Raw genomic sequence first — 7,677 nt, 5'->3', positions numbered from 1 at the left:
TTTCTTATAAATAGTGAGTTAATCTACTCTATTAAATGAGCCATCTGCACTTGCAAATAACAGATATGACAGATGATAATAGGTATCTAAAACTTCAGGTCATAGTTACATGGAATCTTTGTTTCAAGACACTTTTATCTGCATACATTGAGGTAAAAATAATGACGGAGCAGTGCTGTGATGGTGTTTGTTAAACATTTCTCCCATACATCATCACAGCTTTCAAATCATCAAGGTACACATGGGTAATAAAAGTCCTACCCTTGTCCAAAAAGAGAAGTGCAAGGCATGGCAATTTAGGTTTGTAGGGCCGTCAGTGAGAGGTGCTGAGTCATATTATGTTTCTGCAAAATACCAAAATACCAGACTTAATGGCTTAATACAACACAGTTTTATATCTTACAGTTTTGGAGGTCAGAAGTCTATAATAGGTCCACTGGGCTGTGTTCCTTCTGGAGGCTCTATACGAGACTGTTTCTTTACCTCTTCCAGTTTCTAGAGGCTGCCCATATTTGTTGGCTCATGGCCCCTTCCCCCATCTTCACAACCAGCAGTGTAGCATCTTCTCCCCTCTCTGAACTACTTCCGTCCTTATATGTTCTCTCCCTCTCTTTCCCTTTCTCACCCCCTCTCTCCCCTAAGGACCCTTGTGATTATATTGGGTTCACTTGAGTAATCCAGGATGACCTCTCCATGTCAACATCCTTAACTTCACCACATCAGTGAAGTCATTTTGCCAGATAAGGTAAGATAGTCAGAGATTCAAGGAATTATGATGTGGACATCTCTGGGATAGATATTTATTCAGTCTACCACATGCAGTCCTTACTTGAGAATACAGCATGTTAAAATAAGAGGTATATGAACACATTTACTAATTAAAACTGTATATTTGCATTAAAGTCCATTATATTTGATGCAAAATATATTATCTTCTTTAGCACTTATTATAGCTGTTTTAATATTATTTGGGCCTTGGTTCTCCAGCTGAAAGGCAAATAATACATAGTCCAGAAAACAAAGCTGTTATAGACTATGTTTTCCTAATTTCTTGACCTGCAATTTATTAACTAAGAAATCCTTCTCAGTCCACATGCCTGAATGGAAGAATGGTGGCAGTGTCCTTGATTTTTGATATTGACCTACAGATATCTACATGTTGCCATACAGATATTCAAATATTGACATACAGAACTAGACTTGGCTCTAGATATTGAATTGTATCTAAATATTGACATGCAGAACTTTTGATAACAGCAATAAAAATACAACACCCTTCTATGATTGATCATCCATTCTGCTTGGAACTGGACTGGGTGTTTTCCACACATATCTCATTTATTACTTACCAGAACTTTCTGAAGCCAGTATAACTACATTGATTTTACCAGTGGGGCAACTGAGAATGAGAACGAATAAGTAACTTGCACAGGGCCAAAAAAATCCTGTTAGTTGCAATCTTGAGAGAGGCACCTACTATTCTTTCCAAGGGAGAATGTGAGGAAGCCCCCATTCGCAACCCACACACAAGCAAATTCCTGTGTGCTTTAATTTGGTTGATACATTTGTAGATATTTGGGAAATTTTGAGTTCCCTCATTTTTTTAAAGAGATATATGCAAGATCAGATTGGAATAAAGAGTTAACCAGTTGGCTCAGTTCTTGTAGCTGAAATTGCTTAATGGTCATTACTGCTGTGTAAATTTGCTATTAAATGTATTTCCTCAGTTATTCCTCACAGATGGTGGTAACCTCCCCTCATTGCTTTCCCTTTTCAACCTACTGAAAATAGCTCTGTCTCTGAACATCATGCCACTGGCCCATATTCAGCATAGCTTGAGTTGTACACCAGTTGAGTGACAGTCAACAGTGGTGAGTGGGGGTGTGCTGGTTAGCATTAGGGGCTGAGTTTGTGGTCTTAGATATTATCCAGCTCACTTCTCAGGGATCATCAATAACAATGATGAGAATAAAATAACCTCAAAAAAAATAGTCGGAGAAAAAGGGATAGAGTCCTGCTGGCTGAGTGGCTTTCAAAGCCCCAGGAAAATTAATTGATAATCCCTAGGGGAGTGCTCCATGGAGAGCCATTCTGAAAGAAATTGTCAGGCTTTTGTTTAGATAGGCTGCCTGGGGAGGAGAGGAAGAAGCTCAAGAAAGAGGGAGGAGAGGTGAAATAGGGTTGCTCCTTCAAAGGAAAATGCTCTTAGGTTTTGTATCAGCATTCCAAGGTTATCATAAGCAGGCTTGTGTGTTTGTCCATTAGTGTCCTTTTGCCTGGAGGTTCCTTCAAGTGCACTTTTGTTTGACCTTCCACATATTTGCACATTATCTCTAATTTCATTTAAAATAAAAACAAATGTGAGTTAAGAGGGTCCACACATAATTTCCTTTTCACTCCCAGACACCAGTTCTTAGTCTAGTTCATGAAAACGGAGGCCATGTGATCTGAGTCCTGCTTGCCTTTCTCTGAAGATCAGGCCAGTCTTGCAATGAATATTCAAATACTAATTTATATTCTTGTTAATCTTGTACAAAAGCACACAAAAAATATGTCCTCCTAGGACCTTTCCTGACATTGTAGAGTAGTGAAAAGAGCACTAAACTTAGAGTTGAAAGATGTGGGTCCAACACTACTTAGTAGTCATGGGACCTCTCTGAAACTCAGTGTTCTCATCATTAAAATGGGGAAAGTAATATCTATCAGGGAGCATTCTTATGAAAAACAAATGCAATTGTGAAGTCTCTTGATAAAGTATTTAATGCAATCCAGATATAAGTAATTATTGTTACATCAGGAAAGAATTAGGTAGTTTGGGGGACCTACAACATTAAAAACAATTAGTGTGAAGAGGGTCCGTAAGATGACATGTACACAGGGAACAATAAACTATAGAGACCCGGGCTTCCCTGGCTTCTGGGGGTCTTCAGTCCCCAGTGTATCTCTTGGTGCTGGGAATGGCGAGATCTTGGAAAACCACCTTTGTACAGAGGCTCACAGGACACCTGCATAGCCAAGGCTCTCCACCTTATGTGATCAATCTGGACCCTGCTGTGCATGGAGTTCCTTTTCCTGCCAATATCAATATTCGTGACACTGTGAAATATAAAGAAGTCATGAAACAATATGGACTTGGGCCCAGTGGTGGCATAGTGACCTCACTCAATCTCTTTGCTACCATATTTGATCAGGTGATGAAATTTATTGAGAAAGCCAAGAATATGTCTTGATTGACACATCTGGGCAGACTGAAGTATTCACCTGGTCAGCTTCTGGGACCATCATCATTGAGGCCCTGGCATCCTCATTTCCAGCGATTGTCATTTATGTAATGGACACATTGAGAAGTACCAACCCAGTGGCCTTCATGTCCAATATGCTCTATGCCTGCAGCATCTTGTACAAAACCAAGCTTCCTTTCACTGTGGTTATGAATAAAACTGACATCGTTGATCACAGCTTTGCAGTGGAATGGATGCATGATTTTGAGACTTTCCAAGATGCCTTGAATCAAGAGACTACATACGTCAGTAACCTGACTCGTTCAATGAACTTGGTGTCAGGTGAGTTCTACAGCTCACTCAGGGCGGTAGGTGTTTCTGCTGTTCTGGGTACAGGCTTAGATGAACTCTCTGTGCAAGTCACCAGTGCTGTGGAAGAATATAAAAGGGAGTATCATCCTGAATATGAACGTTGGAAGAAATCACTGGCCAGCGCACAGAGCCAGCAGCAGAAAGAACAACTGGAACGCCTTTGGAAAGACATGGGCTCTGTAGCTTTGGACACAGGAACTGCTACAGACAGTTCACCTACTGTGCAGGTCCCTTCCGACTTGATCTTGACGCGGGGAACCTTGGAGGAAGAGGATGAGGAAGCAGACAGTGACACTGATGATATTGACCATAGAGAGATACAGAGGAAAGCCATGAAGAGCCAGCGTTCCAGAATTTTATGCAAGAATCAATGGCACGGTACTGGAAGAAAAACAACAAATAGTTTCTAGAAGTCCAAAAGTTTGGAAATCTGTGAAGGAATTATCTGTACCTCTGATTGGGGTTACTATAAAGAAAATTTGGTTCAGAATAGCAGAGTTGCTCTTATTAGGGAAATATCCTGACTTCGATGAAGCCAGGATTAGAAGACATTTGTACCTGGCCAGTAGATGCCAATTCCTCTTGGCCTTTGCCTTGGATGTTTGCAAGGAAGGATATTCTCTTCTTGGGCGCTGGTATTCCTTCAAGCATAGAACCTCACATTTTATCGTTTGAATTCAAGTACTTTTGCTGCTGATGGATGGAGTAGAGAGAGAACATATTGTTCACTTCAGATCTCTATTATTAGGCTGGAACTGTGGCCTGTTTCCCTAGCATCTTGTGCCTGACTCGCAAATTCCATTCCTTTTAGCAGAAGGTGAGAGGGGAAATGAGCTTGAACAGAGGGCCACCAATCAGTGTCAGTATGAGATGTGCCACATGTGTGGTAGTTCACTATAGGATACTGGGTTTATTTTATAAAGTGGGCAAAACATGTAATTAAGAAAGAAAAATCCTGCTTTTGTTGGTGACTTGGATAGAGTTTTTAATTTTAACTTCATTATAAGCCTGGCTATTATAATTTCAAATAAGAAATTTATATAATCACAAATAGATTCACTTCTGTCCATCAGAGAGGTATAAAGCCACATGTCCAAACCTGTCTCGGTAAGGTGATGTTTACTCAAGTTTCCCCTATACACATACTAGCAACCAGGTATAGAGGCAGGCCCTGATTATATTGTACTTTGAACTTAATGCAAAGTATCCCTGGTGATTTAGTCAAAGGTCATGGATTTGGGTCAGGTGTACATTCTCTTACCATGGTTTACCCTGCCTCCATTCTTCACAGTATGTTAAAAGTAGTACATTTCTTGTAAGGAATTTTATCCCTGCCTAATCTGTATTCCAGTGGTACTGAAAGTGTGGTCGCTGGACCAGAAGCATAAGCATCACCTGGGGAACTGTTAGAAATGGGATACTGAAGACCTGAATCAGAAACGCAGTGGGGTGGGGGGTGCCCAGCAATCTGTTTGAACCACTGCTCTAACCCATACAGCCTGTGACAATCCCAGGTCAGGTGAATCTCATCTATCATTCCTCATATGAACCTGCCTTGTCAAGAGCATCCTCACTTTGACCATCTGGTGTCTGTTCTCCATTTTAAACATTCTAAAAATAAAAGTATTTCATTAAAAAAAAAAGAAACCATAGAAATGTTTTTGAGTCATAAAGAACCTTGAAGTATCCCTTAAGTTACAGATAAGAAGATTGAGTCAATAATTTGACCAGGTCCAACACTTCATAGGTGACATTGTTGGTTCTAGAAGCCAGGTCTTCTGATTCCCAGTTGAATGCTTGCTCCGTGATAAGACAGAGTTCCAAAGGATTAACAAAAAGTGCCTTAAACCATCCTCTTACTATGTCTACAAATGGTCATACAGATGAACCCCTAAATAAATAGTCATTCAGTTTAAGGTAAAGCTTTGGGAAAAGATAAGAATTAAGAGTTTATACATTCAAAATGCATTCCTAATGAATGGGAATCAATATGTTTGTTCATTAAGCAAACTTTATTTTAACCCCAGCTTCAATTGTAGAACTATCTTGAAGCTGCCTAAGGTTTACACCACATTATCAGAGACACGGTTCTTAAAGAACTCCCAATCTAAGGGGGTTGCAGGGTTGTGAGTGATGAGACATATACCATGCCAATTAGAGAAGCAGCAGGGTGGAGATGGCATTTATTGAGGTCCTGGAGGATGGGCATGGCTTTCACAAGTAGAGATGACTTAAAAGTGGTTTATCACATGCAGATGGTAGAGTCTCCTGACTGGGGAAAGCTCCTTTGTCCCTGTCCTTTTTTTCTGGTTCCTTTGAGAATCTTTTCCTCTCTTCTATATGGTCCCAGTATGGGCTATTTGTCATTCACAGGGGAGGAAAGATAAACCAAGCTTGATCAATCATGGTATATCAAACTAGACATGGTGACTGGTTCAAAAATGTGCATGTAGACCATACCAGACCAATCAGTCATTTTCAACCAGAGGTTTTAGGAAAGATCAATGTTTGCCCTTGAGTTTATCAGAACAGGAGGATGTAAATCTTGACTGATATGTAGAAGGTGACAAAGATTCTCTCTTTGACCAAACTTTAGTTAGGCTTCTGTGAGCCCTCTTGACTAGGCCTCAGCTGTGGCCTTCTGTGTCCATCCTGTCCTTGTCAGGCTTGATATCCGATTACCCTTGATATCTGACCAAGTTCCTTACCCCCACTTTTAATGTCTAAGTCTTTGGCCTGCCTTCAGCAAGAATCCTTCTACCCTTTTGACTTGAGACTGTGAGCGAAACATTGTTCAGATGGCGGCGTAGCTAGGTAACCCTCTGAGGAGGTCTTCTATTTCATTCTAGAGGGGCCAAACCACAGCATTTATGTATGGTGCCTTTCATGTATCAGCCACACAACAAATGAGAAACTAGAATCCAGTAAATTGTGGGTTCAGATATCTCACTTTCACTAAGAGCAGGAAGCAGGATAGAAAAAAAGTGAATAGCAAAAATATACATGAGAAAGACTTAATTATGATTGTAATCTCAAGATATAATTTCAAGCACACAGTATCACAAAAGCTGGCAACATTAATTCATATGTGGCATTGAGTGGGTTGTTATTTATAATTGTTTCTGTTTTCTTGAGAAAAACAAAGCAACACAAATCAAAACAATCCTCATTCATAGCAGGCTTTTGCAAACATGAATATTTTCCAGTAATAATATAGTGTTAAAGCCTCAAATCGTGGAAATGTAATATTCAAAACTGTTTACGTCTCTCTTTCCCTCTACTTCCCCTCTACCCAATTTCATCCTTTGCAAAATTAAAAACTATAAAAGCATGCTTCAAGCATGTTTCAGTATGTGTCAATTCTAGGAATAAACCCAGAGCCCATTAATCAGCCCAATATAGGGTTTCATCATGAAACAAGAACCAAATCCTCCGTTTAAAATAGATTATTTTTAGAAGCAGTTTTAGAATTGCAGCAAAATTGAGTGGTAAGTACAGAGATTTCCCATACACTGTCTTCCCCCACAATGTGCACAGCCTCCCTTACTATCCATATCTCCCACTAGAGTGGTTAAAATTGATGAATCTGTATCGACACATTATTATCACCCAAAGTCCATAGTTTACATTAGGGTTCACTGTTGGTGTTTTACATTCTATGGTTTTGACAAATACATAATGACATGTATTCACCTTTATAATATCATACAGACTAGTTTCACTGCCCTAAAAATGCTCTGTGCTGCACCTATTCATCCTTCTCTCTCCTGCCAACCATTGATCTTTTTACTGTCACCATAGTTTTGCTTTTTCCAGAATGTCCTACACGTGGAAAAAATTCCCTTTTAAAGTAGCTCAGGAACATGAATAACAAATACAATTGTTTTATGAGTAATATAAAAGCAAAAATCAGTTAAATTTTCTGCTTGCTAAGGTTACAATTATATTGGCTGGATTAACCACTTGGGTGGGGCAGTTAAGTCTTGAACCCTCACTTCTACTTCCAAAATTGAGACAACAGTTTGTTTAGAAATAAGTGTCTAGTCCAGAAATGTAATAGTTTTAATAAGAGAAAAATCAGCAA

At 39.6% G+C, this 7,677-nt stretch overlaps 1 pseudogene; it reads left to right on the top strand.

Annotated features, from left to right (window-relative positions):
• Positions 1–3,097: 3,097 nt before the first annotated feature.
• LOC149991889 (GPN-loop GTPase 1 pseudogene) lies at positions 3,098–3,996 on the top strand (annotated as a pseudogene).
• The last annotated feature ends 3,681 nt before the right edge of the window (positions 3,997–7,677 follow it).

This window comes from Furipterus horrens, unplaced genomic scaffold (assembly GCF_987537825.1).
Source record: "Furipterus horrens unplaced genomic scaffold, mFurHor1.1.pri manual_scaffold_17, whole genome shotgun sequence".
Lineage (NCBI taxonomy): Eukaryota > Metazoa > Chordata > Mammalia > Chiroptera > Furipteridae > Furipterus > Furipterus horrens.
Note: the sequence above shows the minus strand (reverse complement) of the source record. Positions and strands in the feature narration are given on the sequence as shown.